The sequence below is a fragment of the Silurus aristotelis genome, assembly GCF_946808225.1.
Source record: "Silurus aristotelis genome assembly, chromosome: 18".
Taxonomy (NCBI): Eukaryota; Metazoa; Chordata; class Actinopteri; order Siluriformes; family Siluridae; genus Silurus; species Silurus aristotelis.
The window spans coordinates 11,470,448-11,481,224 of record NC_139591.1 but is presented as its reverse complement, the minus strand read 5'-3'; the positions used below and the strand labels follow the sequence as shown (position 1 = coordinate 11,481,224).

Sequence of the window (10,777 nt, the reverse complement as noted above, 5' to 3'; positions counted from 1 at the left end):
GGAATTAGCTTCCATTGTTATGCTGATGATACCCAGCTATATATCTTAACAAAACCAGGCGATACAGCTCAATTAGCTCGCATAACTGAGTGTGTTAAAAAAACTAAGAGATTGGATGATCCATAACTTTCTACTACTAAATTCTGATAAGACAGAGATTTTGCTCATCGGCCCAAAAACTAGTATACAGAAGCTCCAGCATCTCAACCTGCATTTAGATGAATGTTCTGTAACCACTAGTTCAATGGTAAAAGACCTGGGAGTTACTTTAGACAGCAACTTGTCTTTTAAAAATCACATCAATTAAGTTTCAAAAACAGCCTTCTTTCACCTTAGAAATATGTTAAGAAAAATGTTATCTATATCTGAGGCAGAGAAGCTCGTCCATGCGTTCATGACCTCCAGAATAGACTACTGTAATGCATTACTGGGTGGGTGTCCTGCATCATTATTAAACAAGCTTCAGTTAGTTCAGAATGCGGCAGCAAGAGTTGTTACAAGGTCACGAAAATATGACCATATAACCCCAATCTTATCATTCCTGCACTGGCTTCCTGTTAAGTTTCGAATAGACTTCAAACTACTGCTTCTCACTTATAAAGCACTGAATGGTTTGGCTCCCATGTATCTCTCCAGTCTTTTAACGCGCTACAATCCACCACGCTCCCTGAGATCTCAAAACTCTGGGCTTCTAGTAGTTCCTAGAATAGCAAAAGTCCACTAAAGGCGGTAGATCATTTTCACATTTAGCTCCTAAACTCTGGAATAGTCTTCCTGACAGTGTTTGGGGCTCAGACACACTCTTCCAGTTTAAGTGCAGATTAAAAACGTATCTTTTTAGCAAAGCCTACACATAACATACGTCTCACATCATAACCTTGTGCTCCAGAACATCTGATCACATGCACATTATCAACTTGTGCTGTTAATATCATGAACAGCAGCTACGCTAATTCCTCTCCACTGCTTCTCTTTCTCTCCCCATCCTGAGGCATCCTGAGGTTGGCCAGCTCCAGTCATGTCCCACCTCATGATGATTATGGACCTTTAAAGAAGTAGATGCTGAACTCGCAAACATCCCGAACCATCTAGAGACGTACCAGTGCCAATTGGATCCCGCTACATGTGTGGTTTTGACATTGGGCCTCCTGGAGTGTTTAAAGGCTCTGGCATGGAGAAGCTGATGCTGGATCTGTGATGATCACAAATGTTAAGCTCATAAAACTAGAAGCTACTAACCATATAGACTGTATAAGACTGCAAAAAGAACATTACTTATAATCTTATACTCCAGTACTCATGTTAGTTCTCACTCTCCAGTGTTCTGTATTGTTGAAAGATTTATGATCACACTCTTGATGTCACCCAAATGAGGATGGGTTCCCCCTTTGAGTCTGGTTCCTCTCAAGGTTTCTTCCTCATTACATCTAAGGGAGTTTTTGACTTGCCACAGTCAGCTTGCTCATCAGGGATAAATGCACACCATTCACCTTGACTGTTGATTTCTGTAAAGCTGCTTTGAGACAAGGTCTGTTGTGAAAGGCGCTATAGAAATAAACTTGACTTGACTTTTCCTCTCATTCACACACATGTACTCTTGTCTTATTCCTACTGACTTTCATTTCTCTTCTCTCCAATGCATACCTCCATATCTCCAGGCTCACCTCAACCTGCTCCCGCCTACTCTCACCACAAATCACAATATCATCCACAAACATCACAGTCCATGGAGACTCTTCTGATCATGGTCAACCTGTCAACCTGTCCATCACCACTGCAAACAGGAAAGGGAGAGAGTAGATCCTTGAGACAATCCCACCTCCACCTTGAACCAGTCTGTCGTTCCTACTGCACAATTTACCGCTTTGGTACTGTCCTTATGCATGTCTTGCACCACCCTCACATACTTCTCTGCCACACCTGACTTCCTTAAACAATACCACAACTCTCTCCGAGAAGAAAAAATAGCAAAGAGAAAAATAAGGAACAAATGGCGCTCTCCAAAAAAAAGAAAAGTGGACAGCAAAAATAGAGCATTTAATCCAGAATGGACAGACTCATTTCTGTTCATACTTTCTACTAGGAGCACTTAACCAGTGTGTTTAGAAACCGTGGCTCTTATTAAAAGTGCCAATGTGAAATGCCAATATGAGACTAAACATAAAGATTATGAACAAACATACCCACTCAAATCTAAAGTGATATCACAGAAAATAAGTAGTCTCAGAGCCCAGTATGACCAGTCCACCAGGATTCTGAGCCACACATTCACTGCCCAACAATGTGCTCATGAGTGTTCTCTCAGAGTTGCTTAGATTTTGGGTCAACACAAAAAGCCAAATACTGATGGAGGGGTTGTCAAAGAATGCATGAGTGCAGTAGCTAAAACACTACTTAAGGGGAAAAACAAAAGCAAGAGCTTTGTGATAAAATAAAGCAAAAACCAATGTCAGCATTATCCGCCACAAAGAAAGGTGAAACATTAACTCAGGACGTGCTAACCCAGCTTGATGAAGCCATTCATAAGGCACCATATGTAGGCTTAGCTTTGGATGAGTCCACTGAGATGTGTGACAATGTGTGCTCAGCTGTTAGTGTATGTCAGGTTTTTCAATACAGACCAGAAAGCATTCTGTGAAGACCTGTTAGGTGTCACTCCTCTTCAGACCAGTACAAAAGGAGAAGACATCTACCTGGCCATTTAAGAAATGTTAACAAAGAGAAGAATAGAGCTCAAATAAGTGGTTTCAATAACCACAGATGGAGCCCCTGCCATGATAGGAAGAGAGAAAGGAGCTGTGGCAAGACTGAAAGAGTACAATCCTGAGCTCATAGCTTACCATTGCATCCTTCATTAATCTGTCCTCTCTGCCTCCCTGTCAGATGAGCATGCTGAGGTGATGAATAAAATGATGAAAATGATCAACTTTCTCAGGGCATCGTCTTCCTACCAGCACCGCATGCTTAAAGAATTCCTCAGAGAAGTTGATGCCAACGCTGATGATCTTTTACTGCACAACAATGTGAGATGGCTCAGCAAAGGCAGGGTGTTAGCGTGTTTTTGGTCCATCAGGAGGGAAGTACCATCTTTTTTGACAGAGCTAAGAAGTCAGAAGACAAAACAGTTTTCTCTCTTTTTAGTCATTGAAAAACAGATGTATAATGTGGCCTTTTGGTTGATATCACTTCACATCTGAATGAACTGAATTTGAGGCTACAGGGCAAGGACAATTCAATTTGTGAACTGATGACAGCTGTCTGCTCCTTTTAGAGGAAACTTAAGGTGTTCAAAGAAGACCTGCAGGGAGACTGTGCACACTTCCCATCAGTGCAGGAACAGGTTCAGAGACATGTGTCTTCTTTTGTTGACTTTATTGATAAGCTGATTGTAAACTTCAGCAACCGTTTCGACAGCTTCAGCTTTGGACAGCAGCTCACCATGTTCATTCAGAACCCATTTCTCATCACAGATGTGTTTTTTTTTTTTTAAAAGGAAGTCACACAGCACTTTAAGTTGGTAAATGCTGGGCCTCTCCAGATGCAATTGGTTGATCTCCGAACAGATGTGGCCCTGAAAGAGCAGTTTGTAAGAACTGACTTATCTACTTTCTGGCTCCAAATGGTCCCTGAGAGAGCTTTCTCAGGTCTGAGGAAAGTAGCCCTATACATCTTGGCCATGTTTGGCTCCACATACAACTGCGAGGCAGTTTTCTCCACAATGAACATAATCAATACTACATAACGTTTCAGGCTCACCAATGAGTACCTCCACATGTGTTTGAAAATGGCCCTGACTCCATTCAAGCCCAGGTTTAAAATCATGGCAGGACAAGCTAGAGCTCAATTGTCTCACTGAGCAAAAAGAAGGGGAGTGGGATATGAGAGAGGAAGAAAGTGATACCCTAAAACTGTTCAATTGTTAAGATTTATTATCTGTAACATTGGTTGAGACTGTTGAGTCAAGATGTGAAACAGAAAAGGGTAAATTCAAGCTTTTCCTCCCTTTATTTATTTTTTTCTGAAGTTAAGCAATTTATTTGAACGTGCACAGTTTTCCAATTTTATTTATTTTCTCTTATTTTGATATGCAGCCCTTCTTTTATTTAGTTAATGAGAGAACATTATACATATCTACAGTCATATATACTGTATGTGTTCAGTTCTATGTTACATTACAATAAATTGTCAAAATATTTTTTTTTATGTACTGAATTCATTTGATTTGTCAGTCAGGTATTGATTACATGCAGACGTTGATACAACTACTTGGCTACTTAAATGTATATCACACTAAATATTTAAGACATTATGACCTTCCGAACCTTTGCTTCAAGAAATTATCTTCAAGAAATTAGCCACGTCTGCACCATGGCCTCCAGCCCCAGTGGGGCTGGGTGAGAGGGAAAGAACCAGAGGGGACAGTGTGAAGTCTCCTGAATCACAAACAGATCCACCTGGGCTCTGTAAAATCTCTACAGTATCTGCTCCACCACCTCGGGTTGGAGCCTCCATTCCCTGGGCCTCAGCCCTTGCCTCGAAAGGGCATCTGCTCTCCAATTTAGATGGGCCGAAATATATAAACTGCTTTCATCAAGAGGACCACAGTCGGATCTGCCGCGCCATCCTGTGCAGGGGGCGAGATCAGAGACCCCCCTGGTGGTTGATTTACAAGATCACCGACGTGTTGTCCATATGGACCAGCACGTGGTGATCTCTTATGTCTTGGAGGAAGTGCTTTAAAGCCAAAAACACAGCCATCATTTCCAGGCAGTCTATGTGCCACGAAAGATGTAGCTCGTTCCAACAAATTCGGGTGGAGTGGCCACTCATGACTTCTCCCCACCCAGTGAGGGATGCATCAGTCATTAGCATTACATGATGACAAGAAGCTCACAGGACGGGGCCTTGAGACAGGAACATAGGTTATTTCCTTATATCTAAGGCTCGAAGGGTCTTAGATTGCCCTTTCAGGAGAAACCTTTGTCTCTGAGCCACCACTGACAGGGTCTCATATGGAGGAGGCCAAGTGGGATCACGTTGGACGCTGCCTCCATGAGACCCAGCAGCCTTTGGAACTGCTTCACAGTGAGTGACTGGCCTTCTCTTACTCTCCTGACTCCTGTGAGGATAGCTTCGATCCGGGCCGGAGACAGCCCTCAACATGGTCAAGTCCAACACTATGCCCAAGAAGGTGGTCCCCCTACTGGAAAATGCACACTCCTTCCTGTGTATAGTCTTAACCCCAGCTCCTTCATACAGGCGAAAACATCATCTCGATGCCCGGCCGCCTTAAGCTCTGTTCAAGCTAATATCAACCAGTCGTCGATATAGTTTAGAATGCAGATGCCCTGAATCAGCAGCAGAGCTAGAGCCGCATTCATACACTTTGTGAAGGTGCGGGGTGAGAGTACTAGGCCGAACGGGAGGACCCGATATTGGTAAGCTTCGCCCCCAAAAGCACACCTTAGGAACCTCCTGTGAGCGGCAATCCCTTAGATCAGTCCTCGGACTTGATCTAAGACACGACCTCCTTAAGGGTGAACATCCTGAACCTGAGTCTCACGAGTGAGCGGTTCAAGAAGCGTAAATCTAGGATCAACTGCAATCTGCCATCCTTCTTTGGAACAACAAAGTACTGGCTGTAGAAGCCTGACTCTCTGACTAAGGTAAGAACCACCTCAATGGCCAATATCCTTAGGAGGGTGCACATTTCCTGTTCCAGAGCCCGCTTGGGTCCCACCAGGGTGGAACACATCCTGTTGAACCGGGGAGAAGAGGACCCGAATTTAATCGAGTAACCCCTTTCTATTGTGTGCAGGACCCACGAAAATTTGTCTGGCAGCCTTCCCAAGCTGCCAGGAAATCTCTATGGGAAACCAGCCTCTCGAGGGTCTCTGACCCTTGCAGAGTGGCTGCAGCAATGCCATGGACCAGCCAGGAGTGTCAACGCTCTGTTTTTGGGCTTTGTGATGGCCAGCCGTGCCCAGCAGCTCGAGGGGAGTCTGAGGGTGTTTTGGGCCTCTTGAGAGATTTTGACATGCTCTTACATTTGGTTTTTTTTAGTTGCTTTTAAATATATTATTGACAAAAGACTTATTACACTGTATTCAGCACAAACTGGGCTACCATAATATGTAAAAAGCTTATATGTGTGTTTGTATTTTTGACCAAAAAAACCTATAGTAAACATGCTTTCACAAGACTTTTTGAGAACAGATCTTCTAATGTAGGTTTTTTTTTTTTAATCATGTGAAAATCATCCAGCCTGCTCATTCACATTAAACAATACATTGATTTAAAATTTAAAAGACACTTTATACTTTGAAAGGCCATATGCGAAGGGGTGTCGACATGCTGTGACTGACAGCTTTGTAGACAATGGGTCGCATAATGAGCTGTCGATTACATAATGAGCTGTGGATCACTGAGCCAGGATCACAGTGAGAAGTACAGTACTACAAGAAAGAATGTGTTTCCTTTGTGGTTTGAAGACACAGGTGAACATCGCATGCCAGGCATTTCCATGGTGTTTTGTGGTGCTTACTGTAAGAAAGGATTCCTATTCAGTTATATTTCCACGCTTCACCACTAGAGGCAGACATACAGTTTACCAAGCAATGACAAGCTCAGGGTAGTTAGTGTTAGCTTTGCATGCTACCATCCTCTCATCCACGGCTGAATGTCTTCTAGGATGATAGATCGCTTTGCACGTCTTACGGATTGTGTCCATAAGTGGTTTCACTCTGAACAGACGGTCATGTTCAGATGTGCCCCTCTTTCTGTCATTTTCTTTGTCTGCATCTGGCTGACTCATGTGTACGTTCCACGAAATTGTCCTGTATCTGTCCCTTGACATAATTGTTGCTGGAAAGGGAACTGTAAAAAAATACTGCTCTGTCGCCAGTAGTCTATGATGGAGGGCAACTTTACCATTGGCATGAAAAATAAGAGACCAATGTAGCGATACATCTCACTCACGATTACATCTCTCCATTTGTATTTGCATCCCTTGGCTATTGACTTGGCAGCTTGAGCATTTGTGTTGTGGCACAGAGTTGACACAACACTCTCAGAGAAAAACATTTTAAATAGACTAAATGGAGAATGAGAGTCAGAAGACCTCAGTTGAGGTCCAGGTTCACGTGCGGGCAGGAATCGCAGAGTCTGTGGAACTGTGTCGTTATCTGTCTGATCCTTCCATGACATTGTGGACTGTCTGTGTGCTGCCTTTGCCCTTTTTGGAGCAGGTGCCTAATCACATCTGTTTATGAAACAGACACACACACACACACACACACACACACACACACACACACACACACACACACACCACTAATTGTGTCATTAGTAAAGTTGTTTGCATATGTCATACAATGCAATAATGATTCAAACAAAATATAATTTAAGAAAATATAAAATATGTACTTGCTCAGGATGATTCTCGGTCAAACTCAAAATGGAGCGACGCCTGCGTGGCCTGGTGTGAGTTTCCAGTGAAGGCAAGGGTGATGCAGCCACATTCCTAAAAATAATCAAACAATATATTTTAGGATGATGAATACACTTGAACAATATATATTTGTTAGCATGCATTGTATAGCATATAGGCCTATTTGTTGATGGGCAATAGGACAGATAAATGTTTGTTGATGGGCCATAGACCATAATGCATCTCAGACATTTACACCATCACCATTTACAGCTGAGCAAATAATATATTTTAGGATGATGAATACACTTGAACAATATATATTTGTTAGCATGCATTGTACATATAGCATTTACACCTCAGCATTCTGGAACATCTTTGTTAGCTAACACTACATAACAGCCTTTCAGGATGATAAGTGAGACTAACCAAAACTGAACTGATGCTAAAATATAACTTTATATAACGTCAACAATATTTAGGGCATACAATTACAAACAGTTAATGTTACAAATGAGCAGATTTTGGCGGATTTTTGTTGTAACATTAAAAGGCAATGCTGACAAAAGCGAGGCAAAGATGTATACAAACAATATTAGTTTTATATGATCAGAATGTAAGACTAAATAACTTACTCATCGCAGCAACTTGAATCATCGTAATTGCAATCTTCTTCGGATGAAAAGGTAAATTCTTTATCACTGTCCAAAACCATCTGAAGAGCTTCCTCACTGGTGTAGCGTGTCAAATCGCATTGTTTTATGCCACTGTCTGGGGGGCGTGTCACTCAACGTGTGAACTATTTTACCTGTGAATAGCGGGGGGGCGTGTCTGGTCGCAGCTCATTTTCAGATAATGAGCTGCGGTGGAAAATCTGTGCCTCTACTTGGTTTCACATGATTTATATTTATTGGAAACATATGTTTTTTATTTCACTGACTTATTCTAAAACTACATACTTTAAGCTGTCTAAAGATATATTTTTTATTTCCGTGTGTCAGATATTGGCCGAGTTTTAGCGCTTTTTGACGACGTGTTTCTAAAAGAAGATCATGCAGACAAAGGCGACAGATGGCGCACCCTGACTATTTTATTTATTTTTTAAAAATACAATGTTTTGTTTATATAGTGAGCATACACAAATGAAAGTAGACCCTTTACAGATTTAAATGATGTATTACTTTGACATGTTTGATCCAATATGACAGAGCAGTTAAAGCTCTTTTTGCTGGCATCTGAAAAAAAAAGCACGTTTGGGCGCCGGCGGCAAATCAGACTCCAGAGGGTTAAGCGATGCAGCACCTCGGGAGAGATAGCCGGTTAGCGTCTTTTTAACCCTGGGCATCAATCTATAGCCACACTACATTTGCGTACAGCGAGGTTTGTGGGTGAAAAGGCACGGGCCGCATATAGGGTCTCCAAGGACCTGGACAATTGCGTATGCAGGTCAGGGGAAAAATGGTAGGCCCCGGCGTGGAGGCTGTGATGCGGGACGCTGGAAACCCTCATTCAGCTTACTGGGAGTGCGTTGCTACCGCATCTTGTCTGACCATGCTATCTCTAACTTGGACACGGCCTGCATCACTACCTCCAGGAGCTCCTCGTACAGCACAGGTTGTGAGGAGTCCGTGGGCTCGCTAGCTTCCAAAAATTCTCCCCCTTCGGAGGAAAAAATGTGGAGCTCGCGCCGGGAGAAGAAACTGCAGAAGGGCGTGCTTTCCCTAGGGAAAGGGTTCTTGGCTCGGCAGGGAAGGCTGAAGGGAACTCATCCGTCTCCATGCCTTCTGCTAGGTCGACCTGCGAGCCCCAGGATCTTCGGTGATGCTCTGCCTCGGCGAGAGGGACCTGAGCCACGAAGGGAGAGTACTCTCCTCGAAGAGCACTCTCCTGGAGCAGAGCATGCGCATAGCCACACGATTATTACAGTTATTAGTTACATCGCGAACAATCGTCTCTCTCAAGAGCTGACTGACCATGCTCCACTCCCAAGCAAACAACAAATAATTCATGTGTGTATGTCATCGTGCCCTAAGTCTTGCTTTGCTTGATCCATTGCTTGCACAGATTCACACATCAAAGCGCTTACCTGAACAAACAGCAACCAAAGTCGCTCCGTCGCTTACACATTTTGTAGTTTCCTGGTTTGCGACGCCACTCACTGATGATGTCACAACTTGCCGTTGGTCGGATTTCACACGTGATTCAGAGCGTGGGCAACGCGAGGCGTTGTGGTGCAGCTCGAGCTCCCAAAGGGGAACATCCTCTTTAGCTTGGTCCCTCTGCTTAGCCAATTGGTACAAATAAAGATCTTTAAGAAATAGTAAAAGTTAATATAACAGAAAATGGGGACTAAATGTGAAATGGGATGTTCAAAAAGCACAGGTGTCCACAAAATTTGTTTTTATGGAACATAGAGGTGTCGTCCAATTATCACCTGTAATCATATATACTCGAGGGGCTGTCAATGATTTAAAATATTTAATCCCAATTAATCGCATGAATGTCAGTTTAACTTACGATTAATCGTAGCATAATCACACATTTTAATCTGTTTCTTACATCAATACTTTTCACGTTTTTAATACTCTAATCAACATGCCTATATGGATGCTTTATGAAAATGCATGAAGACAGTATTCTTGTAAAAGTTTTAAAGTGTGTTGTTTAAAATTAATTAATTTGTTCTGGAAAAGTGCTTGCAATGCTCGCAATTTATTTGTATAGGCAACGTGAATTTACCCCTAGGAAATATATAAACTCAGATATTCCATCCCACACACCCAAAACTAAATCATATTATACTGCACTTTACCTTTAAAAAGAATCATGGCTGGCGTGAGGGAGAAGAGGAGGAGGGTTATTACTTGGAAGGAGAATCTTCTTCCATGAAAACAATCGTGGTCAGTATACTATAGTGAACAGTAAGTTTGCGTGAATGCTACCTGTATGAGGGATACACGCTTCAGTAAAACAAATGTTTGGTGATTACAAATAATTTTTTGGTATGAGAGAGCCTGAATATTCTTCTTTTTTTCAGCGACTTCTGTGTTTATCTGTCCAGAGCGCTCCAGAGTTCAGCAGGTGTTGTGTCAGTAATAAACACAATGCTGTAGTAGTTGCATGAACTAAACGAAGAATCGAGGCAAATTATTTGCCTAATAAATTTCTGTAATCAAATTGCTCGAGTTACTTGAGGAATCATATCAACCCAGCCATTAGGGAAGCACAAGCCAGTGCACTCTTAGTGCCGGTCCCAAGCCCAGATAAATGGGGAGGGTTGCGTTAAGCAGGGCATCCAGCGTAAAACGTGGCAAATCGAATATGCAGGTCACGATTAAGAATTTCATA

The 10,777-nt window shown here is 42.5% G+C and overlaps 1 long non-coding RNA gene across 2 annotated transcripts in view; it reads right to left on the bottom strand.

The window, feature by feature from the left end:
- LOC310741421 overlaps positions 1-9,813 on the bottom strand; it is a 47,909-nt gene extending 38,096 nt beyond the window's left edge. For both annotated transcript variants that reach the window (XR_014537939.1, XR_014537940.1), the window contains exon 1: positions 9,516-9,813. This is a non-coding gene — a long non-coding RNA (uncharacterized lncRNA). The remainder of the gene's footprint in view (positions 1-9,515) is intronic.
- Between the last annotated feature and the right edge of the window lie 964 nt (positions 9,814-10,777).